Below are 27,085 nucleotides of genomic sequence, written 5' to 3' on the forward strand. Positions count from 1 at the left end.
ATTCACAATCCTTACACATGAAGATCCAGGTGATTGACCGGATCCTTCTCCTATTTTTTCAAATATGTGGCTAAACCAGACAGGTCTTGGACCAGATGTAATGAATGCCAAATTAGCTGGAGGTGCAGGTTCCTAGCTGAACTCAGAGGTTTTTTTTTAAAGGCACAGTCATTTACAAGGCAAAACCATGCCTGCATGATTGCAGCTTTGAAGTCTGAGTTCAGCTGGGAACCCACACCACTGCCCAACTTGGACTTCATTACATCCAGCCCCATGTGCCAGATCTCAGTGGGCAAAATTAGTGCTGGTGGAGTTTCTAAATTGAAGTCACTTAATTTGTGTCAGCATATGCTTTCATTTGCAATCAGGTCTAAAAAAATCCAATTGTTGGTTAACATCTCATCGTCTATATGCACCTATAGTTCTAGCTTATGTGACTTTAAAAAGAAATGATTTAGTAAATGGATATCTCCAAAGTTTAGTAAATATGAGTAAATGGTGAGATGTTATGGACTGAACCAATATTCACTCGGGCAATTCAAGTATTTTGCAAGATAGTTTTTTACCTTCTGCCTCGGTGGTGTCACTCACTAGCTCCTAGAGAATCGTCAGTCTGCATGCTCATGAAGATTGGTTCAATCAAGAAAATGGCTACCACCACGGTGTGCAGTCATCAGATGCAGTGCATTAAGATTTTAATATGTAACCGTGAGAACCACTCACATAACCTCCATAAGCTATCCTACCCAATTACATCCTCTATCTACAGTCTATAACATAGGTTCCCAAACGCGGTCCTCAAGGCACCCCAACAGTCCAGGTTTTAGCTATATCCATGGCTCAGCACAGATAGTTAAATCAAATTGTCTAGGGTGCTAATTAAGTCACCTGTGGCCAAGCATGGATACATTTAAAACCAGAACCGTTGGGGTGCCTTGAGGACCGAGTTTGGGAACCTCTGGTCTATACATAACGTTGCATATTTTCTCTTTCTTTTCTGTTGCATCCTCCTGACTCCAGGCCAACATTGCTGCCGACCAGATCATACGGCCCACTGAAAACCTCTGCAGTCAGGCTGGACCATATACAATAGGTAGCAGTAGAACCTATCCTTGTGTATCAATGCCTATTTCCCCATAGAGTGAAAGCTTGTAAGCAAGGACCTCTTACCTCTCTGTCTGTCTGTTATTACCCAGTCTTGTTTTATTACTGTTTGTTACCAATGGTAAAGCGCAATGGAATATACTGACGCTATATATATAAATGTTAATAATAATAATAATGATAACCGTGAGCACAGCCTCAAAGAGATCACTATCCCTCCCCATATCTGCACAAATCTGATGTTCACAACACAATGCAGCATGATGGTGCTTTCCTGAGTTTATGTATATTGTATAGCTATTTTCCATTATCTCAGCTTATGTGTACAGGTTGAGTATCCCATATCCAAATATTGCAAAATACAGAATATTCCGAAATACGGACTTTTTTAAGTGAGAGTGAGATAGTGAAAACTTTGTTTTTTGATGGCTCAATGTACACAAACTTTGTTTAATACACACAGTTATTCAAAATATTGTATTAAATGACCTTCAGGCTGTGTGTATAAGGTGTATATGAAACATAAATGAATTGTGTGAATGTACACACACTTTGTTTAATGCACAAAGTTATAAAAAATATTGGCTATAATTACCTTCAGGCTGTGTGTATAAGGTGTATATGTAACATAAATGCATTCTGTGCTTAGATTTAGGTCCCATCACCATGATATCTCATTATGGTATGCAGTTATTCCAAAATACGGAAAAATCCGATATCCAAAATACCTCTGGTCCCAAGCATTTTGGATAAGGGATACTCAACCTGTATTATGTTTACTGAGCTGAATATGTCACATGATACCAGTTCCAGTAACCTGTTACATAAAGGACTTTACTGTCATATGAAACATCACAGACAATAAATACAGGTATGTACGGTGTTCCTGGTTTCCAATAACACATTCAATGAGGAAAATGTTTTTAATAAAAAACTTTAACTGTAATCTCAGCAACAATAGTCTGAGTCACAGCTCTGAGAAGTAGCACAAAAGACAAATACCTGTGTAATGGAAAAAATACTATTATTTATATTTTTTTATTGAATTACCTCATATTCTCTGTTGTATTTTTACTTGTATAGAAAGAATAAGCTTTCCTTTAACTTATCTTGTGAGAAACACGGAAACTGAGAGACAACTGGTGCAGGGAAATGTAGCACTTCATGTTGCTTATATAGGGAATGGAGAGAACTGTGAAGATAGTAATAATTTATCTTAATGTGTTTTAGTGTTGTACTAATTAATAAGGTTTTGTGTGCAGGGATGTGGTACCGTGCTTTGTATCTATAATGGGTGCAGGCTGTACGGTGCACATAGGCCACTGGGTCCAGGGGGACCCATACCACACACCTGGTACCCATAATTATACTTACCTGTCTAAAGTCCCATTTTGGCTGTGGTTGCAGAAATGTAGAAATCACTGGGATAATGGTACAGCAGCCGATTTTCCTGGTGATTTGCGCATGCACAATAGAGAAGTCTGCAGGAACGTGGCAAGGCTGCCATGTACCTGGAGTCTTACACATGCACGGAAACTGCACAGGTGCTTTCCTCTCTTAAAACAAACAAAGAAAAAAAGAGGAAAAGAATGTCTGTCTGTTGGCACACATAAAAATATTAAAATACAACATTATTATTTTTTTTAAATATGTGTATTAGGTTTTTCTCATAGAGACATAGAAAGAACAATGCAGTACAATGTGCAGATTAAATATATGTGCAAAGTACAGAATATGCAGCAGAGGGTAAGTCATAACATCAAAAACTACCACTGGCGCCGTAGATAAAAAAATAAACAGTGTAGGAGACCATGTCAATACAGCATCACAGCAACAGTAGTACATATTGTCAAAAATCCAGACCCAAAATATAATATAAAGAATCTGCACACTATTGCACAAAAAACAAGAATAATAATACAACAACAGAGAAAGAGAAAGACAAGAGCAACGAAGACATGGATAAGAAGTGAGAGGAAGGAGAAGGGGGAGGGGAGTTGCAGATGTCAAAACATGCATAATACGGCACACACATAGATAGCGGAAGGACCAAACTGCTCCGTGCCAAGGGAAGGGAACGAGCGTCATATAAGGGCTAAAAGTGAGTCATCACCAATGGGAATACAGAGTCTGCGATAAGAGTCCCAACTAAGGAAGTCAAATAATTTCAGGACATGGTGTTGTTGTGAGGGTGAGAGAGAATCAATATATGGTCCCCACTTTTTGTAAAAATGCAGAGCGTTACGGTCAAGATCTGGGAGAGTGGATTGACGTTCAAAATATAACGTAGAAGTGAGGAGGGACTTGAGGTTAGCAAGGGAAGGAGAGGTTCGATATATCCAATGATTTAAAATTAATTTCTTCCCCAAGGTCAATAATACATATAAAAATAGAACACTGTGAGCTTAAAAAGGGGGTAAACACCAGGCTGTAGTGTTAAGGACAAGGAGTGCTGCTGGCAGGGGCGTATCTAGGGGTCTGAGCACCCCTGGCAAAGTAGGGGACTGGCGCCCCCCCCCCCCCACACACACACACACACACATATTTGAAATAGGGGCGCAGCCACGCAATACTTACTGTCGTCAGATATATATTTCTAAAGACAAAGATGAAAGGAAAATGCACTCATAGTGCAGATTATATTTATTATTATAAAAGCAATATTACAATATTTCAGGACAGGCCAAAAGTATTAGTAAGTCTCGTACCATGAATACCCACATGGTGTTGAAACGTTGGGATCCTTGATGTTGTATTTGCACTATTATATTTATATACAAGTCTGTCGAATTCTGCCTGTGTCTTTTTGTGTGTCAGGAAGGTGCAAACCTCACACAGCAAACCATACCAGGCTATATCATTATGCAAGGAGGGCACCCTGGCACCGGCAGCTAATCGTAATTTCGCTGAGTGCAGAACATCCACACACAAAAAATATTTTTTTCTACAAATATATATATATATATATATATATATATATATATATAATATACATATACACAGTGGTCAAAGTGGAAATTTTGAAGTGGGGTTATGGAAAAGTTAAGGACGCGTCACCCAAAAGGGGGCATGTCCAGTGTAGTAGAACCCCTTATACTATCTAGTACTGGTGCCCCTTTCATCTTATAGCACACGGTACGAGTTGAAATTCACATTATAGCACACGGTACGAGCCGAAATTCACATTATAGCACACTGAATGAGCCGGAATTCACATTATAGCACACTGAATGAGCCGACATTCACATTGTAGCACACTGAATGAGCCGAAATTCACATTATAGCACACTGAATGAGCCGGAATTCACATTATAGCACACTGAATGAGCGAAATTCACATTATAGCTCACTGAATGAGCCGAAATTCACATTATAGCACACTGAATGAGCCGAAATTCACATTATAGCACACTGAATGAGCCGAAATTCACATTATAGCACACTGAATGAGCCGAAATTCACATTATAGCACACTGAATGAGACGGAATTCACATTATAGCACACTGAATGAGCCGAAATTCACATTATAGCACACTGAATGAGCCGGAATTCACATTATAGCACACTGAATGAGCGAAATTCACATTATAGCTCACTGAATGAGCCGAAATTCACATTGTAGCACACTGAATGAGACGAAATTCACATTGTAGCACACTGAATGAGATGAAATTCACATTATTGCACACTGAATGAGCTGAAATTCACATTATAGCACACAGTACGAGCCGAAATTCACATTATAGCCCACTGAATGAGCTGAAATTGTGACAGCAGGGACAGCCAGAGTGACAGCAGGGACAGGTAGAGAGTGACAACAGGGAGAGAGAGAGTGACGACAGGGAGAGAGAGAGTGACGACAGTGACAGCAGGGAGAGAGAGAGTGACGACAGTGACAGCAGGGAGAGAGAGAGTTACGACAGTGACAGCAGGGAGAGAGAGAGTGATGACAGTGACAGCAGGGAGAGTGAGAGTGACAACAGTGACAGCAGGGAGAGTGAGAGTGACGACAGGGAGAGAGGGTGACAGCAGGGGACCATTACCTGACTGTGGTCGGCGGAGACACCGATGGGCAGCGGTGGTGAAGTCCCTCTGACCGCCATTTGTTGCAGGTGGCGGCTGGTGGTGGTGAGCGGTGGGCGGCAGTGAGCTAGTACAGCGCTCTACACAGCCACCGAGCAGGGACGGGAGTACCATGTGCAGCAGAATTGCCACTTCCCTCACCTCCTGCTGCACTTTAATTTCCGGGTCAGTGGAAGAAGTGGCGGTATACCACACCGCCGTATACCACCCCACTTCGACCACTGTGTATATATATATATATATATATATATATATATATATATATATATACACACACATATATAATATATACATATATATATATATACATACATATATATATATATATATATATATATACACACACACACATATATAATATATACATATATATATATATATATATATACACACACACATATATAATATATACATATATATATATATACATATACATACATACATATATATATATATATATATATATATACATACATACACATTTGTTGTTGTTTTTTTATTATTTTGTCTCTCCTGTCTTCCCCCACTCCCCTTCAGGCAGTTGCTCACCTACAGTGATGCACAGCAGGCAGCAGCGGCGGCATCCACTGTTCCGGACGGTGTCCGTCCAACACTGCACCGCACTACAATCAAAAAGCTCTACAAAAACTACAGCGCCCAGCAGCCTTTGCGGCCGGGAGCTCTCAGCAGGAAGGGCTGCTGGGAGCTGTAGTTTCTACACATGTTTTTGATTGTAGTGCGGTGCAAGTGCCGGACACCAGCATCAAGAACAGGGGCTGCCGCTGCTGTTGTCACTAACTTCACTGCGGGTGAGGAGAGGTTGGGGAGCGGAAGGGGGGGGTGGGCGCGCGCGGTGTCAGACAGGTGATCCCGCAGCCTCTGCAATGTGAATCTACCCCATGGCCTCGGATGGCACCGCTGGGCGGCGCCCCACCTTGGCTGGCGCCCCTGGCGAGTGCCATCCCGGCCAATGGGTAGATACGCCCCTGGCTGCTGGGTCCAGAGTGAGAGAAATCCGGAAAGTAGTTTTTAAATACCACAATACCTTATTCCAAAACTGTTTAAACTTTGGACAGTGCCAGAAATTGTGCATAAAAAGGGCATTTGGTGCTTTACACTTGGGACAGTGTCCAGAGTCTGTAGAGACTAGAGACCATATATTTATGCTGTCCCGGAGCAATATAAGCCTGGTGTAGAAATTTAAAGTGGATTTCCTGAAGCTGAGCAGAATGCAGGGCCTTCAGGATAGAGGGGAGGGGGTAAAGGAAGCATTTCACCGCTGGATCCCAGGACCATTCACTCGACCACCTAGATAAAATAGGGGTCCAGAGAACATCAGGCTTGCTAGGTAACAAATCCTGGTATAACCAGCTGATTCTGTATGAGAAGTTCTGTAATGTGACCAATAAAGGGGAGAGATGATCAGTCCCCCGCTCGTGCACAGGGGGGATGGGGAGAGATTGCACAAAATGACGAACTTGGAGGAACATAAAGAAATCAGATGAGGGTATGCCGTGTCTCTCGGCTAGATCTGCAAATGACAGTACATGTCCACCCGGCTCAAACACGTCACGAATGAGGGCTATGCCCCTAGACTTCCACGTAAGAAATTTGATATTGTCAAAAGGTGGAGTGAAACGGGTTCCCGCAAAAGGGGATAAAAGAGGAATATTCTGGGTTTCTGTGTAGGGCTTTATTTATGGTCCCTCAGGAGTGGTAGGCATCCCAAAAAAGAATATTAGAGCGCGCCAGAGGTGGGAGCAGGGTTTTCAGGGTATGTAGCAGAGCTCTGAGATCATAGGGATGCACAAGATCCTGCTCTATACCAAGATTAACATACGAAGAGGTGCCTAGTAACCAGTCCGAGATATACCTAAAGTTCACAGCCCGGAAGAATGCCAAGAGGTCGGGGATAGCCAAACCACCCTGAGCGCGAGAAAGCTTAAGCTTGAGAAGGGAAATCCGGGACCTCTCGTGATTCCACAGAAAACAATTTGTCATATAACAATAAATCTTTGCCAGGAGGTTGGATGGGTACCATCTGGAGGAGATAGGAGATCTTAGGGAACACAATACTTTTCAGAATGGCTACTCTCCCTAACAAAGATACAGGAAGAGAGGACCAGGTGGATAGCAATTGGGACACCTTGTTAAAAACAGTTGTATAGTTGGCCAAATATAGATCTGAAATATTCACTGGGAGATATATACCCAAATATTTAAGTTTTGTGATATTCAACTGGAATTGAGTAAGGGCGGGTGAGGAGGTGCACTTACAAGCAGCCAGACTTGGAGGCATTAACACGGTAACCTGCAAAAGTACCAAACTCGGAAATAACTTGCATAATTGGCGGGATAGAGGTCTCAGGGTTTGAAATGAAAAGCATATCGTCCGCGAACAAACTCACACAGAGCTCATGGTCACGGACCAGGATTCCAGAGTATTCAGGGAGGTGATGCAATTTAATAGCTAGGGGCTCTCTGGTGATTGCAAATAGAAGTGGGGAGAGGGGACAGCCCTGTCTGGTGCCCCTGTGAAGGGGAATAGGAGCAGATAAGAAGTCATTGCACATAATACGGGAAGAGGAGGGGGAGTACAGATTACGTAGCATGTTGATCAGGTCCAGCGGAAACGCAAACCTTTCCATCGTTGTATATAGGTGGTCCCAACTAACAAGGTCAAACGCCTTGTAAGCATCCAATGAAAGGACATATTGGGGTTCAGGGTTTCCGCTGGAGTGCAACCAGCTAGCCGCTGCAAGAACTTTACGGATATTATTAGTGGAATGTCTGCCCGAGATGAAACCAGTTTGATCCGGGTGAATAATTGAAGGGAGCAATCCCTTTAGTCTATCAGCAAAAATGTATGTAAATAGTTTATAGTCAACGATGAGTAGAGAAATGGGGCGGTAGTAACCGGGAAGATGGGGATCCCTCCCAGGTTTGGGAAGAAGACGGACCAGGGCATCATTAAAGTATAAAGGGAGGGAGTGAGAGGTCAGAATTGCATTGAATACCAGAGTCAAAGTATCCAGCAGTTTAGGTAGGAGCATTCTGTAGAATTCTCCGGAGAAACCATCGGGTCCAGGGGCCTTTAAGGTTTTAGATGTTTAGTAGCAGCCTCCACCTCTTGAGCAGTAATCAGGGAGCAAAGGCCCGCAGCCACCGATGGTGGTATTTGAGGTAGGGAAACAAAGTTCCAGAAAGAAGTTTTAGTGGGAATATCAACAGGGGAGTGGGAATATATGTCAGTGTAGAATTCTGAGAGGAGCTGCGCCATGTCCACAGACTTAGTAGCTAACGAGCCATCATCACGTTTAAGCGATTGGATCACCGAGGAAGGCACAGAACCCCGCAGAAGATTAGAAAGGAGATGGCCCATCTTATTGTCAAACCTATAAAAACTGTGGTTTTTGTGGAAGGCTTGGCGATCTCCCATCAGTGCTAAAACAGCATTAAATTGGGATTTGCAATCTAAGTATGCTTTCTTCGAGGCGGGAGAGGGAGATTGTTTAAATTGTTTGTAAGCTTCAGTTAAGCAGTGTTGGGAAGTTTTAAACTCAGAAAGAAACTGTTTATTTTTCGAGGAGACATATTCCATAAGCCTACCACGGATAACTGCTTTGGAGGTCTGCCAAAACAATAAAGGATCAGTCTCAGAAGTACTTGCATTGTCCAGTCTGAACTCCTCCCAAAATGCCTCCAACCTGCTCCGAAACTGCAATGAGGAAGTAAAGGAAGTCGGGAAACGCCAACATTTAAAGGAACCGCAATCTAGTGAGGTAGTGAGGGAAACCCAAACCAAAGCATGATCAGAAAGGGAAATCATTTCCATCTGTGCCTCATTGCTTTGAGGGATTAGGGAATCCAACAGCAGTAAAAAATCAATTCTGGACAAGGTGCTATGTGCAGCCGAGAGACACGAGTACTCCCTGTCAGTGGGGTGGAGAAATCGCCAGGTCAGATGTAGTTGTTGGACAAAGAAGGGGACACCTAGGGCAGGGGGGAAAGCGTGCACGAGCGGAGGAATTTTAGTCCATATAAACGGAGACCACAACATTGAAGTCCCCGCCCACAATCATAGGATAAGACAAAAATGGACACAGTTTAGTAATAAGACTTTTGAAAAATACCTTCGAATATGAGTTTGGGGCATAAACAGTACATAAAACATATTTGGTGTTGTGGAGTAAAATTTCAAGAATAAGGAATCTACCAGCAGGATCACACAAAGAGGTGAGGACCTCTATATGTAGGTTACGTTTAGCAAGGATAAGTACACCCCTAGTCTTAGAAGAATAAGGAGCGTCAGAGAGCACCTACCAACTGAGGACACCCAGCTTTTGGGCCTCCGGGGAAAGAAGGTGCGTTTCCTGCAAAAACACTATATCCATATGCATTCTATTTAAATAAAGCAGGATTTGATGGGAGAGTGAATACCCCCCACGTTCCACGTACCCACTTTAATGGCAGACATAATGCATATGATAATGAGCAATCACAAATAAAGACATTTTACTATCCCATAAGTATTGGAGGGGAAAAAGAGAAACAAGAGGAAGGGAGGGAGGGAGAAAACAGAAGAGCAGTAGAAACATAGAAACAAAAAGAGGATAGAAGACCCACCGGGGGGTCCCGTAAAAACAATTAGAAACAACTTCACGGTGAGTTAAGTAGGGTAAAAACTGCGAGGAGGACATTGCTCCTAGCCAGCGCCACTATAACGAGCAGCATAGGGGGCGGGGAAGAAAGGGAGGGGAGGGGAAGATAGGGGAAAGTGGGGAGTACAGGTGAGGGCCAAGGTGATAGCAATCGGCTCCTAAATGGATGGGGAAAGAATATAAAACAGGCATCAGGGATATATAACTTCACGAAACCACGTACGAACACGTAGGAACACATAACAGAGAAAGAACTTATATTGCTCTAAAGTCATATATACATCACCCAGAGGACCAGTGTGGATATGATGAAAAGGTCCAAATAGTCTAACAGAGGGTCACATAATCCACAGGGCGAGGGGAGAGATATGTAATATAGGAACCAAACAGCAACAGAGCAACAGTGAATGATGAGTGTTCCAGATGAAAGTCAGCAGAGCACAGCTACTTCAGCAACGGGTCAGAGGTCACGGCCTCCGAAAGATAAGCAGCGGCATCTGGGGTATGAAAATCCTTAAAGGACGTGCTGTTAAAGATCCTCAAGTGTGCAGGGTAGAGTAGTGCAAACTTTCGTCCCTCCTGGGCCAGTTTAGAGCAGATAGGCGAGAACGCCTTATGAAGCCTGGTGAGATCTGGAGAAAAATCCTGAAAGAGCAGCAATTTCGCATCCTCCCAAACAAGATTCCATACACAACGGGATGCCGACCACAATTCTTCTTTATGGAGAAAATTGAGACACCGAAATAGCACGGCACGCGGCCGAGACGAAGCAGAGGAGGGGCGAGTGGGGCCGTCCTATAAGCACATTCCACCACTAGGTCCGAGCAGGCATCTTGTATTCCAAGAAGGTCAGGAAGCGTATGATGGAGGAAATGATAAAGAGCCTTTCCCTTAACCGACTCTGGGAGCCCAATAAGCCAGAGATTATTTTGACACGACCTATTTTCCAGATCGTCAATCTACAACCAGACCAGGTTTTCAGATTTCTGCAGTTTAGCAGAGATGTCAGAAAGTTTGGCAATTTGTTGAAAGTTCTCACCAGCAGTATGCTCCACTTGTAAAACACGTTTAGACAACTGTTTGTACTGACTTTTGATATCCAAAACAGCTTGTTGTAATGCAGCAGCATGCAGCTGTGCTTGTTCCTGGAATAAGGGCTGAACAGTTTCTTTCACCACTCAGACAATATCTGCATAAGATAAAGGATGCCCAGGGACATCAGAGGGCAGTAGGGTCCCAGCAGCCGTGGAGCCAGTAAGGGCAGGAGAGCTGGAGGGCACAGGGGCCGAGAGAGCAGCGTATGCAGCTGCCACATGAGCTCCGGCGTCCAGGGAAGCCGCAGCGGCCATTTTAGAAGCCGAGCCGCGGACTTCAGACCGGGCATGGGAGTTTTTCCCCTGCATCGTGGGGGCCAGGAATCGGTCCATAAAGGGTGGCCGGAGCTTCAGAGGGCGAGCGGGTATGGCAGGCCGCTCAGTGGCGCCCGGGATGGGCGATATGGGGATGTTAGCGGCAGGAGGCCCCGGAGCTACACACGCGCCGTGTCACTCTATGCAGCGCCGGAACCGGAAGTCTGGGGACTCTAAAAAATACAACATTTTTTGTGATAATTAAAAGGCGTCCAACCACGAAATAAAGACAACACAATACGACATACATACAAATATCATATACAGTGAGTAAAGTGTTAATAAAGTGATTATAAAACCAAGGCTCGCTACCTGTTTCTTGTCTTTATTTGTCTTTTTTTTTTAATAAATGTATTTATTGGGTTTTTTTTCAGATAAAAATTACAGCAATGACATTACAGGATCAGATGTATCATCAGAACTGTTAGATATCAGTATTACGAACATAGAATAAACACAGTAAGAAAACAGGAGATATCCAGGGTATCATCTGACATACGTTACAAAGAAAATCTGCCACTGCAAAAGAAGTATTATAAATCAGTCAAATATTAACAGAGATTAAGAAGGGGGGGGGGTTAAAAAAGGGAGACTAGAAGGAGAGGGGTGAGAGGGGCAGGATAGAGTATCAAAAAGAAAATAAGAAAGAGAAAATCAATGCACATCTTCAACATTGTCCATCATATGTTAGAACATATATACACATTTCACTCAATAAAAAAGGGGTAGGACCCAGTGTGGAATCACTAAACAAACAATTGTATATGACCCAGTAAAGAAATCAAAAGTAAGCAATTGTATATATGTAGAAGGCGGATTTAAATCACGCTATAGGTGCAGGTAGATCTATGGAACCTCTGGAATGGCATACAGAAACAGTTGTTGGGCGGTAGACATAGGGAATTTAAGCGAGGGCGGGTATAGAGAGAACAGAAAGAATTTTAGGGGGCTGTCAATATAGGCATATACCAGAGGGGAAGAGGTATATGAAGGGTAGGATTATTCAGTAGAATATCTAGGTGTGTCCAACACCACATAGATTTGATTTTGTAATCCCTCAGGCTTCGATGAAATAAAGACTCCCCATTCTTAAGAAAGGTGGACATACCATTCCGAGAATCTGAAACCAGTTCGTATCTATCGAAATACATATAACTCATTAGAAGATCATCTAGTTCTCTTAGAGATGGGCAGTGTTTAACAAGCCATGAATATAGTATTACCTTTTTTACGGCTGTCACAAAAATGATCAGGAAAGGAACTAACAGTTTTGCAGAGGGAGACAAATTCCAAGTATCGAAGTTGGCAAAAAGTAATGGAACTGGGTCTAGAGAAATATTCAAGAGGAAGGTATTGTTCAAATAATTTATAATCTTATGCCAGTATTTTTTTATACAGTACACAGGACCATAGATTGTGAAATAGAGAAGCTGAAGATGCATTACATTTCGGGCATCGACCGGATTCTCCCTCTACAAAATGTCTCCTCTGACCCTGTGATATGTAGGCTCTATGCACTGTTTTAATATGTACTTCTTGTAAAACAGAGGCATGTACAGTATGGAGAGTGTTATCATAGCTTTTGAATAAAGCATCGGCATGTGTCAAAGATGGTATGTCAGATTTCCAGGTTGTGTGAGTTTGTTCTTTAATTTTCAAAGAGTGTGAATTCAGTAGTTTAATATATAGTAATCTGGGTTTGAATTAATTATTACTATAGCTAAGAAATATTGGTTGTAGGGGGTCTTGAGAAACATCTATATCTGACATGGTAGGTAGGGAAAAGCATAGTGGGTAACCTGCATGAGAGCAAATAAACAGTTACTTGAAAGGTTAAATTCAAGCTGCAAAGTCCGAAAAGATTTAACCTTACCTCCCAGGTCGAATACCTGAGATATAACTCTAAGGCCTTTTGTGATGAGCCTTTGGCAGGCAGGGTTTTCGATCCCAGGTGTAAAAGTGGGATTCCCCAAATCGGAAACCAATCACTCCTGAGGGTATGTCTGTGTAGAGTAGCATTAACTGCAACCCATGCCCCATAAATATCCCTAAAAAGTAAATTAGTATAAATGTGTTTAGGAATTAGTTGTCTAGGGGTTTGTAGGAGAGCTCCCGGAGAATAAAGGGAGAAGAGTTTGCATTCCAATCCAAAATCAGTATACTGTACATATCATGTTCCATTAACCAATCAAGGGCAAATCTAACGAGAAGCGCTCTAGAGTAATGGGTCGAATCTGGCAGACTTAATCCTCCCTCAGATTTGTGTCCCCGTAACTTCCAGGAAGCAATTCGAGGTCTCCTAGACTTGCACAGAAACTTAGAGCAAGCAGCGGCGATACATCTAATGTCTTTCGCTGTTAATTTAATAGGCAGTAATTGCATAAGGTAAGTTAGTTTAGGTAAGAGAACGGTTTTGAAAACCTCAAGCCTTCCCAATAGGGATAATGGTAAGTCATGCCAACCTTCCATAGATTTTTCAATCTTGTCTATGGCTGGGATATAGTTTAACCGATAGAGGTAATTCAAATTGTTTGGTATATTGACTCCAAGGTATTTAATATGGGAGGGCATCAATTTAATATCTCTCAGGCCATTCGCACAAGGTAACACTGGTGTATTGCCTGTCAATATAAGTAATTCCGGTTTATTAATGTTTATTTTAAACATTATTTGTCTTATAATTTGAATATAGTGCTGCGGATCTGAGCAAATATGACAGTTCCCTGGGAATTATCTTATTCATAAGTATTTTCCCCAGATACACCTTCAACAATTGTATATGCTAATTAAAATTAGTCACTAAAAATCTTGCCTATGGTGTGTCCGGGTATGGGACTCAGGGTCGACAGTGTCTAGGTCGACACCTATTGGTCGACAGTGGCTAGGTTGACACTAAAAATAAATGACAACCAGGTGTTACGCCTAACTGTGCTTAACCCCTACAGTGCTATCAGCTAACATGTGGTTAGATGGAAAAGTATAATATGATGGATGCCTTTGATATAAACAAAGTGATGAACTCTCAAATGAATAAATTTTAATTCAAAATAATATAATAGATTTCAAACATATAGATTGTCTATCCATTTGGCAAGTGCTATGGGGACGTGGCTTGATAATAAGTCCAACAAAGTATATGAAAATTCAATCAACGAAAGAAGAAAAATATAAAGATATATAACATGAAACAGTAGTCCTTTTGTGAGTAAGTATAAACCACTTCAAATTGAAGTATCCTTGTCCTGAATGGACTTTATACTGAAAATCCTGTGATAGCTATCCTGAGCAGAGAACGGCGTCCCGTTTCTCTGCATGTAATTAGTCAATAGCAGGTTTCCATGCACTTACTGTTGCGGCCGTATCCTTAAGAGGTACAGGTGCGGGTTGGGCTAACGGGATCTTATGGGGGCTCCAGACTGACTTACCGCGATGCGTTCGTGCCTGTTACCTCGGTTTGTCCTGCTTCGGATCTCCCCGGGGGCTTGCTCCGTCCGCCGGGCCAGTTGTTGTCTGGGGAGAGGGTGCTCTGCCACAGGATCTTGAAAGAACCTGCAACAACAGCACGCCGCTTCACTACAGAGACTCACCTGTAAGTTCCTCTTCTTGCCCGTCCGTCTGTACCGTTTCCTTATGAATCCAATGCGTTTCAACCAAGTTAGGTCTTCCTCTGTGAGTCTTTGGAAGGTCAGGGCTGTATGAAGTTATAAATAATAATGAGGCAGGATTATTTCCTATTAATCCTGCCTCATCATTATTTATAACTTCATACAGTCCTGACCTTCCAAAGACTCACAGAGGAAGACCTAAATTGGTTGAAACGCATTGGTGATGCACCGTGTCCCCTCGCATGGCTCGCGCTCACAATAAAGGTTATATTTTAATATTTTTATATGCACCAACAAAGAGACATTCTTTTCCTTTTTTTTCTTTGTACATTTCAACTTGTCTCTGGTAGCACCATCGATTATCCATTAAGAGATATATCATTTATTGATGTATATTAGTTGGGGTAATTCTCAATCTAATATAATTCTTATCTAGCTGGTGCAGAGCTTTACCCCATTTCCCTATCCCTGCTATGACTTAATCAATTGGTTGGACACTCAACCTTTCTGTCTCTAGCACAGCCACATTATTATATATTTACTGAATACAATTTATATTGAATACTATTTAACATCGTATCCCGATTGTAACCTATTTTCAGTATGACTTCTTTTAACTTGATGAAGGACTTAAATGAGAGATATGAGAACCTAAAAAATGGCTTAGATCTGATCTTTGGCACAGATACCGACATGGGAGATCTCTCTAAATAAGATTGGGTGGAGGATTTATACGTATTAAAACAAACCCTCATGCGACAAATTAAGACATGGTGGAATAAAACTACATTTGACAATTACATGAGCTATAACATAACACCAAGAGGTCGTAGGCCAAAGATATTCCGACATATGAATTGGCCAATACTGAACTTAAAAATGAATGGGAATGGATCCTGACCCAATGCTCTAGAGAACTCATTAAAATCCTGTTTCAACATGATGAAATCTTACTTAATCAGTATGCACAAGAAATTACTGTACTAGGAGATAGACTAAAGAAATTTGAATCCATGGACAAATTCCAAACTATGTATAATAAGTTTAAAAAAGAAGTCGAAGAATTTGAGGATAGAATTATATAAAAGAAACGTAGAAAGTTCCATAGAGATAAGACCGATTTTGCACAAAACAATGTGTGCAGGTGGAAAACACGCTTACCTTATAATAAAAACCAGAATACCATGAACTATACAACCTCAGATGTGGATTCCTCAGAGTGGAGAAGGCCCTCAACATGCATCCTATAATGACCGTAGGAATTTTTCAGACAAAACTCCCGGAGAGGTCAGGGATGGAATAGGACTCGATCATATAAGACCAGGAGGGGCAAGGGCAGAAAGGAGGAAAAGAGATGAGCATGGATGGTGAGAAGAGCTATGAGAACAAATGAGATACAAAAAGTGATGGATGACAATTTAAGGATCATTAATTTGACAGAGAAAACCCTTACTACAAATGTCCTTGCTAGCCAAAGGCCTTAACTTCTCTCCACTACAAAAACCGGATAGGTTTGAGTGTGAAAAAGATCTCCACCTATTCTCTAGAAAACTTATTTTGAAGACATTTTTCCATATCCAACCACATTACAAAATCAGACTTTGCTAGATAAATAATTAAAAATGACACCTTCCCTCACTTTAGAGGATATGGAATATGATGATGAAAGTGGCGATCAAAATCTGCAGCCTTTTGATGCTATGAAAATAAAGAGTACATCAACCTTCTATCCATACTTTCAAATATGTCCAGTGGTTAAAGTATTTTTGGATTTAGTACAATTTGGATTCTCTGCTGACAACCTGACAGGGGAAGAGAGATCTGCACTCCAACAGATATCCCAATGGGAGGATGTAATTCTAAAACCCTCTGATAAGGGGGGTAATGTTGTTTTATGGCCTAGAAAGATGTATATATAGGAGATCAATAAACAACTTAAGGACAATTCCTGTTATAAACAACTGACGTTCAATCCCACTTCAGATTTTTCAAGAAATATACAATAGAATTATATCAAATGCTTTTGACATTCCAAACAAGGATTTTGATTTACTTAAAACAGAAAAAAAAAACAATCATTCCAACACTATACCTACTTCCTAAAATACATAAAAAGGATAAAACCCCACCAGGAAGACATAAAGACATATTGTTTTGGGGGTTGGAAGTTTATTGGAAAAAGCCAGTATATATGTTGATCAATTCCTTCGCCATCATGTACTAGCATTGCCATCGTACATTAGCAATACGATGGACATTCTAACTAGAACCAAGCACCTGGCTAGCAATGTATGATGTGGAAAGCCTGTACACAAGTATTGATCATCGGACTGGTTTGGATACAGTTACATTTTTCCTTGATATGGTGAGACATGAAGAATTTAACACCTTTATCCTTACAATGTTGAATTTCATACTCAAAAAAAATTATTTTACTTGCAATGGCAAGTACTTTCTCTAGGTTAGAGGTACGGCAATGGGGACAGCATGTGCCCCGTTGTATGCCAACCTCTACCTGGGGAGATGGGAAAAAGAGGTATTCTTCAGTGAACATCATGACTAATATACAGAACACATCTTCCTCAATTTGAGATACATAGACAACATCCTGTTGCTATGGGAAGGTGATCAAAATATGTTGGAAGAATTTATTCACATCCTCAACACCAATGACTCCAATCTTGAAATGACTGGAGAAGTTAGCCAACAGAAAGTGAACTTTTTAGATCTAACAATTAAAATGGATGAATCAGGACACGTTACAATGGATATTTTCAGTAAAAAGACAGCTACTGTACAAACAGCATATTACATGCTAAGAGTTCTCATTTTCCACCTACGAACAAAGGGATTCCCAAAGGAGAGATGTTACAAAGAGGAACTGTTCAGATATTAGTACATATCACGAAAGAGAACAATAACTCTGTGACCATTTAAAACAGACAGGTTATAGTAACAACACTATTCAGACAGACAAGAAGTTTGTACCCATTCAAGAGACTCCTTGCTGATTCCAAAAATGAAAATAAAGAAAGAGGAGCAAATTAGTATGAAGATATCAGGTTCCAAATCACTCAAGCTTGGTGGTAGATGAAAAACCAACCATGGTTTATTGACAGAATAGGACATAACACAGTTCAGCACACTTCTGTAATCCAATTCTACATGATGATTCCCTTTTGGAACTCCTGACAGAACATTACTTCTTAGTCACCTGCAACATTATACCCTTACCACAGCTCACACTCTCTCTGTCCCTCAGTCGAGGTCACTCCCCTTGTTCCACCCCCCCTTCCCTGTCTATGCCTCATACAAGCAGTTCAGTGAGGGTGTCACAGAGGAGTGGAGACAAGGTGTCTGGGTTCCTGCACACAATGGGGTGTACATGATCAGATTATCTGCAGGCCCATACATAACCTGTTTACTGTTTAACCTGCTCATTTTACTCCCATCTGATTGTGCAGCTAGGGGACTTAAATTACAATGGCCTGACTTAACTATATTAAACATCTCTGACCTCCACTTATCCTGTTAACAGTTACATTGCACACAGTATTTCTAAATAACCTACATCTTCCAAATATAGCAGATAAACATAACTGTACACTGCAACAATAACTTCATACAATATAATACAATATTGCCTAGTATATAGCCAAATACAGATCAGCAATTAGTGTAGTCCATGGGATTGGACCAGGGCTATGGAAGTAATTGCATGTCTTTTACTACTGTGCGACACAACGCGCCAGCTGTGTCGTTACAGTTAGGTTCATTGGGACCTATAATAATAAAAGTTGGGAAATCAAATCCATCCTACAAAAACATTGGTCTATTCTACAGACGGACACAGATCTCAAAGAAATCTTTCCACCTAAAGTGCAAGTGAGTTGGAGAAGATCTCGCAATTTGAAAGATATACTGGTACAGAGCCATCTACCAACTTCTAACCACATCTTCATTTAAAAAAAGGAACATATCAATGTAGGCAATGTAGAGCTTGTCAATTTATGACACTGAAGGAGAAATATGTTGACAGATTTAGAGAGAAATGGACCATCGATAGCTACATTGACTGTAAATCTACAGGTGTAGTTTATTAATTTACATGCCTATGTAACAAGCTTTACATTGTTAAGACTATAAGACCATTTAAAACAAGACTGCTTGAACATATAGGCAGTATAAGTAATGCCAAACAGGACAAGCTCAGATTCAAAACACTAACTCCAGTGGCCAGCCACTTCCTGCATTTGGCATGAAACATATACGACCTGGAATCAAAGGGTATGATGTGGATAAGGAACTTCTGAAGTTCGAAATGAAAATGATTTTCCTTATGGATTCTCAATTCCCAAAAGGGTTAAATGAGCAAAACAGTTATGCTCCATTCCTTTAATAAACAACTAAATGTATATTTTAATGCTACATTTTTCTTAGCTAAACTTTTGTATCATTATAGGTATGCCGAAATCTTTTTGGGAAATCAGATACGCTGATATTTCCTAATAATTTAGTTTATACCTACCTTTCTAATCTTGATCATTCCTAATAATTTAGATTATACTTACCTCTTTTTCTCTTTTTTTCTATCAATCTAATTATTGGATTATAATTCTATACTTTAGAGGTGAATCTAGACTACTATTTATCCCATTTTATTGAGTCAAACCAAGATATTACAATAAATATTAATTAACATTTGATTATAGAGTATATATAAATGAAGTTATCACAAATCACTAATCCATATATACTTTTTTCACTTTCACTATATGTTATTTTTCACATAAACACATATTTTGCACATTTTTAATTTTAATTTTCACATATGGCATGATTTTTCCACACTAATATATGAATTATTAATTATGAACATTAATAACAATTTACTACTCACTTTTATATTTATGTATTTATTTATGTATTTATTTTATATTTATATTTGATACATATATATATATATATCACCTTGGACACTTATGTATTTATTAATTTATTATTTTTAATATTATGACACAATTTCACATTCAACACTCACATCACTGTATATTATAATTTGAATAACTGTGGATATATATATGGAAATATATTCAGGATTTCTATGTATTAAAATTTTATAAGACTTAATATTGGGTATGTGATAACAGTTTCATTTTATTACTTTTTATGATAAGCAAATCATGAAACAATATCATTAAATACCATCTTGAAGGTATGACTATGATAAGGGGGCTATTAAGGCTATATATTTGATCGATATGATTGATGACATTAAAAGTCATCTAAGCGCCTTGCATCCTGTTGGAGAAAGAGCGCTATATAAATAAAATTATTATTATTTTTCTTATTATTAAATGAAATTTTCAATAACTACGGATCTATTTGAAATATAGAGGGAAAATGCATGGAATTATCTGATATTTTAAGGCATGTCTTTTATAAGATAATATATAAATTTGAGTTAGCCAAGTTAGATTGGTTTTAAAGAAGGGAATTGTACTTACCATGATATCGAATATAGGGGGTCATTCCGAGTTGTTCGCTCGCTAGCAGATTTTAGCAGCATTGCACACGCTAGGCCGCCGCCCTCTGGGAGTGTATCTTAGCTTAGCAGAATAGCGAACGAAAGATTCGCAGAATTGCGAATAGAAAATTCTTAGCAGTTTCTGAGTAGCTCGAGACCTACTCACAGATTGCGATCAGCTCAGGCCGTTTCGTTCCTGGTTTGACGTCACAAACACGCCCTGCGTTCGGCCAGCCACTCCCCCGTTTCTCCAGACACTCCCGCGTTTTATCCTGGCACGCCTGCGTTTTTCCGCACACTCCCAGAAAACGGACAGTTTCCGCCCAGAAACACCCACTTCCTGTCAATCAATCACCGATCACTTCAACGATGAAAAATCTTCGTTCGGACGTGAGTAAATCGACTAAGTTTTGTGCTAAAATACTAACAGCATGCGCACTGCGTACCATGTGCATGCGCATTTTTGCCTTAACCGCTCCATTGCAAAAATCGGCAACGAGCGAACAACTCGGAATGACCCCCATAATGTGGTTTAATAATGGTCAAATAACTAAACCAGCGCCTCTCCCTAGATATAGTCAATAAGTACAATATATATTAAGTTGACATGATTGGAAATGAGAGGGATACTCTGTTTAAGAAGCATCCAATATGCTCCCTATACTTAATATTGGAGATGCGTGACTGGCTGAAAGTTCCACGTGATATGCCTCCTATGTTTAATATGAGTGGAGCGCCATTGGTGGAGGACTTCATGTGACACGGGAGACGGATGCCATGGACAGGAAGATTCCAGCAAGTCTCCTATGTTTAACATGGGAGACGTGTGATTGGCCAGTGAAATCATGTTATTGTAGAACCGAGTTAATTGGTTAGCGAGTATCAATATAGTCCTGTTAGGGAATACAATCAGGTTAGCCTAGAAAAAGTCCAAAACAAAACACGTGTCAGCTGTGTTATGGCTGCTACCTGGTCTTAGAAAGTATAATAAATGCAAAGTAAATTTATACTGAATGTATGTGCAGACAAGCTCAGCGCAATATGATATAAACTTGTACAAGAGTAATGCACTGTTAATAAGAGCTATATAAAGCACATTACTGCGGATCACAGAAATTTCTCTGGGAGATTAGAATTGAGCAGGCTGACCCTATACACACCAAAAATACTAGCCTGGGTGCAGATCATGAAACATATTAATGTTCATTAATTGTAAATTAATAAATGACTGCCTCAGGTTTGAATATATGGAATATAGGAAGCTGACTTAAATGCATATTTTTATATATGAGTACTAAGATTATCTTATACATATATATCAGCAAATAAACTATCAGTACCATGTGGGCATTAACAAAATAACCTAAAGGATATAGGCGACATCAGTCAACTTTTTATTAAGCCCAATGAGCATATAACTGATACTTTTTAGCTGTTACATTTGTGTCAATTAATTTGTAACAACAGTAGACATATAAAGTAACAAAAATGTCCTGCTCAATGAGTGCATAGATAACACTGACTGATAGAAGCATCCATAATAACACTGTTACATTGTATATTTAATTCAATGAACACACAGATAGTGTAAAGGGGGGTACTGACAGGAGAGTGTGTGCTGAGCGATCTTAACACAGACCGCTCAGCACACATCTCTCCCCCCGCTCAGCACAGCGCAATGCGCGATGTGGTCACTTCACACACCAGTGAAGTGAGCGACCCGCTAGATTGAGCCTGCATGCACACTCAATCTAGCACCGGCGATAGCGATGCACAGCTATCACTGGGGGGCATACACACGGCAGATCTGTGCTTAAAATCTAAGCAATCTAGTCAGATTGCTTAGATTTTAAACACGGATCTCTCCGTCTGTACCACCCTTAAGCTCTCAATTTGGTTAACACAAAGATAGTGCTGAACGAATAGATTGAGTGCAGTAAAAATCATGGCAGCTATGTAATTTAATATACTCAATATAATACAGCAAATATAATCTACAGTATTCAGTTTCTATTAAGATAAACCCTTTCTTTTCGTGATAATAAGATCTACTATATGAAAGGATCTGATTGGATTTACAACTTATAATATACCAGTCTGGAGTGACTTTCATTATAATCATATCAGTTCATTGGAGTAATACCAGATAATATATGGCCATAAATACTGGCACATACAGTATATGGTGTATTATAAAATCTATAGGTCTTCATATGTGTCATGTGTCATCTGCTTGCATAGGTCAGTTTCCCTAAGAAGACACTTATAGGGAATAAGGATACCTCTACAGGATTTTCCTAATTTACAATAATATTTATGATTACAAGTACTGAGACTATAAAAACATATTTACTATTTATGGATGGAGTTTAAGGGCAACTATCTGGCATCATTAACATTAATATTAATTTGGATAAGTTACATACTGACTTACAGGAGACTGTACCTTTGAAAGATATTTCTTGAAATATATTAAAGTGTATGCTCTCTATGGCTGATACATAGGACACACCATAGCCAAGATTTTTGGTGACTACTTTTGATTAGCATATACAATTGTTGAAGGTGTAGCCAAGGTAAATACCTATAAATAAGATAATTCGCAGAAGTATATTGAAATTGTAAGACAAATAAAGATAAGAAATAGGTAGCGAGCCTTGGTTTCATATTCACTTTATTAACACTTTACTCACTGTATATGATATTTGTAGGTATGTCGTATTGTGTTATCTTTATTTCATGGTTGGGCGCCAATTAATTATCACAATAAAGGTTACAGTATATTTTAATATTTGTATGTACGCCAACAAAGAGACAGTCTTTTCCTCTTTTTTCTTTGTACATTTCAACTTGTCTCTGGTAGCACTCCCGATTATCCTTTAAGAGATATATCATATATCATTTATTGATGGATATTAGTCAGGGTTATTCTCAATCTAACATAATTCTTATCTAGCTGGTACAGAGCTTTACCCCATTTCCCTATCCCTGCTATGACTCTCTTAAAATGCCTCTGCTACCATAAATCATATTATCACAGCACCTCCCGCCCACTGTGCAATTCTTTAATTCACAGATTGTGCAATAGGGGGCAGGAAGTAATGTCAAGATTTAATGTAATATCCTTCATCAAACCCTAGACTGCCTACTTCTCTGGAGAAGTAGATGGATCACTATGGCTCACTGAAATTTGTGAGTCTCCTGAAAATTTATGAGTTCTCTGCGCATATTTCCTGTAATATAAAACTAACTTTAATGATCTTATTATCAACTTCAAGGATCCCCTTTCATGAACACAACTTTTAACATTTGGGGTGTATCCGTTTAGTTGGAAGCAGCTTTATGGCTTGTTTGCCAAAGCACATTTTTTATGGTTTTCTCAAATGAGTCCGTGATTTCTTTGGGTGGAATATTGGAGTATCTCATTTTTGAATCTTCTATAATGGAAAAAAGAGGCAAAATTCTGGAAAAATATAAAAAAAAAACCATTTTGCTACTTTTGGATAGCTGGCACAAATGTATTAGTTACACAAATCCTAGGTATAACAATTTCAGATATGCTTTAAATAAGAATGCACCATAGGGCTGCACATTTTTATTTTTCCATTCATGAGTTAATATTTATATATATATTTTTGTTTTCTAACATGTTTATCTTGATTTGTGGTGACCTTGGTTTATTTCCCACCACTAAAGGATTCAGCTGCTGCAATTGGATCTAGTTTTTCTGCAGTTTAAATAATCTGTAATACATTTTTCTAATTAGGGTAGCCACAAACAAATATATATATATATATATATATATATATATATATATATATATATACACACACACACACACACACACACACACACACACACACACACACACACACACACAGTCCTCTGTGCAGTCCGGCACACACCTCCCCACCTGGGTACTGGCTGTGGTGCCCTCCTTAGGGGCGTTGGCTGCCCCAATATATCCAGAAAAGAAGGCAGCACTCGGAGGCTTGCAAGGTAAGGTGAATCAAACCAGCATGTGTTTATTCATATTTCAACGTTTTGGGGGATGCACCCCCTTCTTCAGGAAAAAAACACACAAGTGCTATCAGTGCCACACAAACATTTAAATAAATTACCAACCCATGGAGCGCCAACCTCCGCTGCGGCGAAACAGACTCCGCATTTATGGTCCCGTCCGGCTCCAGAACCCAGAAGTGACATCATCACGTGGCCGGACATCATCCCCATGGGAACAGTGTAATCATCATAGTAACAATAACAACAGCGTCAAAACATGCAATCCCTGATTCAGAGAGAACATGTACATATTAAGTGAATGTTAAAATAAGCAGTGAATGAAAAACATGAGAAAAAACACTGAACACAATTAAGACACACACAGACACTAGTCCGTGTATGATATAAAACTTAGTGAAAAGGCGGCCGTGGCCACTAAAGTGCAAGGTGCTGATAGATGTAATGATAATAAATCAGACATGTGTGACAAGCCTGCACGTATGTATAAAATAAAACTTAAGCACAGAGCATGAAGAGAACATCCTACTGAGTGAGAATGAGTTTTCTGTTACAAAGCATAAACATGAATATTATATCCACATATGATGTTTATTAAATCAAGATTTTATAAGAAACAAGACCCAGGTTCTCATTGAGACCCCTGGGATGAATTGTGCCCAATTTGTGAATCCAGCATGATTTAAGTTGTAGAAGCTTTTTTGGGTCTATTTTCTCCACAAAGGGAGGCTGATACCTGGTCCACAATTTTGTAACGCAAAAAGCTAAGGCTATGTCTGTTCTGTGCCCATGTCGACCTAGTGCATGTCGACCTAATGCCCATGTTGACCTTCAGTGGTTGACCTAATGACTGTCGACCCAGGAGAATGATAATCCCCTGATCGTGGCTGGAGGATGAAAGCTGTCATACCTTAGCAGTGTATTTCGATTGGTGGGTTTGGTATATATGGATGTTTGAATACTGCCCTCCTTTATCATGATTTTAATGTCTAAGAAACAAATTTCTGACATATTGGTGGTCAAGGTTAATTTGATCGGGCTAGAGGACATGTTGTGCTCCTCAATGAGTGACTTAAGGGGATTAAATTCTCCATCCCAAAATAACAGTACATCATCTATGGATCTGAAATACAGTGCTATATGTCCAGAAATGGCAGAATTATAAAAAAAACAGCTGTTTTTCTACCTCCCACATATAGGCATTAACTACAGATGGGGCCACCGCCGACCCCATCGCACACCCAGTGTTTTGCTTATAAAACTGGCCATTGAACAAAAAATAATTGTGTGTTAGTGTGAACTTAAGCAATTTAAGACACAAGTCCACATTTGGACCATCATACAATTTATTATGTAAAATCAAACGTTTAACAGCAGACAAGCCTGCTTGATTTGGGATACAAGTATATAAACTTGCCATGTCAAGTGTCGCTAGAACCATGCCCACAGGGACTTATTCAATGGTTAACAGCTTTTTCAGCACAATGTTAGAATCTTTAAGCTGTGTGAAAGTGGCCTGTACACATGGTTGGAGGAATGCGTCTAGAAAGATGGAAATGGGTTCGCAAAGAGACCCACTGGCTGAGATGATAGGTCGGCCAGGGGAATCTTTGCATTTTTATAAATTTTTGGTATCGCATAGAAAACTGGAACCACAGGATGTGTACAATTAATTTGCTGTGAATTTCAGATGTAATCAGGCCCTCCGCTTTAGCTTTCTCTAAAATGGAGTCAAGTTCAGCTTTATATTCAATGGTAGGATCACTCTTTAGTAAACTATATGTACAGTACTACTGTCGATAACAGGCGGTCACATTCTTGGCAATATAGTCTGTGGTATCCAGAATCACAATGTCACCCCCTTTGGTCTTTTCACTAAGTTTTATATCATACATGGACTAGTGTCTGTGTGTGTCTTAATTGTGTTCAGTGTTTTATCTCATGTTTTTCATTCACTGCTTGTTTTAGCATACACTTAATATGTACAAGTTCTCTCTGAATCAGGGATTGCATGTTTTGACACTGTTGTTATTGTTACTATTATGATTACACTGTTCCCATGGTTACCTCATACTCTTCTGTGCCCACAGCCGCTGCAGGGATGACGTCCGGCTGCGTGATGATGTCACTTCCGGGTTCGGGAGCCGGACGTGGCCGGAAGTGCGGAGTCCGCGGCTCCTGACGGCATCGCCGCGGCGGAGGTTGGCGTTCCACGGGTTGGTAAGTTAATTAAATGTTTGTGTAGCACTGTTTTCCTGAAGAAGGGGGTGCGACCCCCGAAACGTTGAAATCCGAATAAACACATGTTGGTTTGATCCACCTTACCTTGCAAGCCTCTGAGTGCCTACCTCTTTTCTGGATATCTAAATATATATATATATATATATATATATATATATAAATGATTTGTTGTTAAATACTTGCACACTCCAATGTTCCAGCATTTACGGTGCTCCTTTAAGTCTGTTCCATTGTGGTCCAGATAAACAAAAAAGGTTGTAGAAAAGGGCACTCACTCAATTCTATAGTTATACTTTTATTATCACCCACAATCGGGCATATCGATGAATGAACAACAAACCACGGTGGCTCAGCATTGAATATCAAAAAAATATAATTCCAACAACTGTGGCATCTTCAATGCCTACGTAGTGTTTTCCATAATAATATATCAC

The 27,085-nt window shown here is 40.0% G+C and overlaps 1 protein-coding gene and 1 long non-coding RNA gene across 3 annotated transcripts in view; one reads left to right on the forward strand and one right to left on the reverse strand.

The window, feature by feature from the left end:
- Positions 1–12,864, forward strand: part of LOC134966364 (uncharacterized) — a 38,826-nt gene extending 25,962 nt beyond the window's left edge. For both annotated transcript variants that reach the window (XR_010188630.1, XR_010188631.1), the window contains exons 2-4: positions 1,021–1,093; positions 11,633–11,717; positions 12,657–12,864. This is a non-coding gene — a long non-coding RNA (uncharacterized LOC134966364). The remainder of the gene's footprint in view (positions 1–1,020; positions 1,094–11,632; positions 11,718–12,656) is intronic.
- Positions 1–27,085, reverse strand: part of SCNN1D (sodium channel epithelial 1 subunit delta) — a 103,556-nt gene that overhangs the window by 60,664 nt on the left and 15,807 nt on the right. The gene's annotated exons all lie outside the window — the stretch shown is intronic.

This window comes from Pseudophryne corroboree, chromosome 10 (assembly GCF_028390025.1).
Source record: "Pseudophryne corroboree isolate aPseCor3 chromosome 10, aPseCor3.hap2, whole genome shotgun sequence".
In the NCBI taxonomy this organism is placed as follows: Eukaryota; Metazoa; Chordata; class Amphibia; order Anura; family Myobatrachidae; genus Pseudophryne; species Pseudophryne corroboree.